The following is a 1,039-nucleotide window of genomic DNA, read 5'->3' on the forward strand; positions in this document are numbered from 1 at the left end:
GAAAAGACGATCTAACTTGATTACTTAGAGGAAGTAAAAGTCGTAACAAGGTTTCCGTAGGTGAACCTGCGGAAGGATCATTAGCGCGAGAAAAAAAATCGAAGAGCGAAAGAGCAAACACCGGGACGGCGACGTGCCTCGGCGCGTCCGCCGCCCCGCGATCAGGAACTTGTTTTGTCGGCGTCGAGTGCCCGAAGGCTTCATGCGGTGCGCGGGCTTGTCGCACTATTTGTTGCGACCGCGACCCGCTCGGCGTCACGCGATTTTTTCAGCCGGATGGCGAATCGAGGTTAGGAATCGAAGAGCGAAAAGCAAACAAACAAACGATGGCTCTTGGCGGTGGACCACTCGGCTCGCGAGTCGATGAAGGACGCAGCAAGCTGCGTGATTTAATGTGAATTGCAGAACACATTGAGCATTGACGATCTGAACGCGTATTGCGGCCTCGGGTTCATCCCGGGACCGCGTCCGTCTCAGGGTCGCAGAAACGACAACGGCCGGCGGGATCGGCTCCGCGACGGCTCGGCTCGCGTGCGTATGCCCGGCGACGGGCAATCGCCGCTCGGTTGAAGGTGGAAAGTTTTGGTATTCGGGCTCGCGTCAGCGATGCGTGGCGGCCGGCGAGCGCGCCGCGTCCGCTTGCCGCCCGAGTCGCAACGACGGCGCTGTCGACCTCGAGCTGGGGGCCTCGACGCGTCGGTCGCGATTCGCGCAGGGCGAGTAGGAGCCGCGGGGCGGTGCTGTGTCGGAAGTCGAGCGCGCGAGGGCGCGGCGTCTCGAAGGACGAGCGAAAATAGTTTTATCGGCCTGAGATCGGGCGAGGCTACCCGCTGAATTTAAGCATATTACTAAGCGGAGGAAGAGAAACTAACGAGGATTCCCTCAGTAACGGCGAGTGAAGCGGGAAGAGCCCATCGCCGAATCGGGCCGCTACGAGGAGCGGTCCCGAGTTGTGGCGTAAAGAATTCGTCTTGCGTGCGATCCGCGCCGCCCGAGTCCTTCTGATCGAGGCCTTATCCCAGAGCGGGTGTCAGGCCCT

The 1,039-nt window shown here is 60.5% G+C and overlaps 2 non-coding genes across 2 annotated transcripts in view; both read left to right on the forward strand.

Moving 5' to 3' along the window:
* The window catches only part of LOC145747424 (small subunit ribosomal RNA), a 1,810-nt gene extending 1,727 nt beyond the window's left edge, over positions 1-83 (forward strand). Inside the window, exon 1 of the ribosomal RNA XR_014282154.1 lies at positions 1-83. This exon is cut by the window's left edge and continues 1,727 nt beyond it. This is a non-coding gene — a ribosomal RNA (small subunit ribosomal RNA).
* Positions 84-328: 245 nt separating this feature from the next.
* On the forward strand, positions 329-482 carry LOC145746590 (5.8S ribosomal RNA). The gene has a single exon (XR_014281370.1). It is a non-coding gene; the product is annotated as a 5.8S ribosomal RNA (ribosomal RNA).
* Positions 483-1,039: the final 557 nt, after the last annotated feature.

The sequence above is a fragment of the Corella eumyota genome, chromosome 3, assembly GCF_963082875.1.
Source record: "Corella eumyota chromosome 3, kaCorEumy4.1, whole genome shotgun sequence".
Lineage (NCBI taxonomy): Eukaryota > Metazoa > Chordata > Ascidiacea > Phlebobranchia > Corellidae > Corella > Corella eumyota.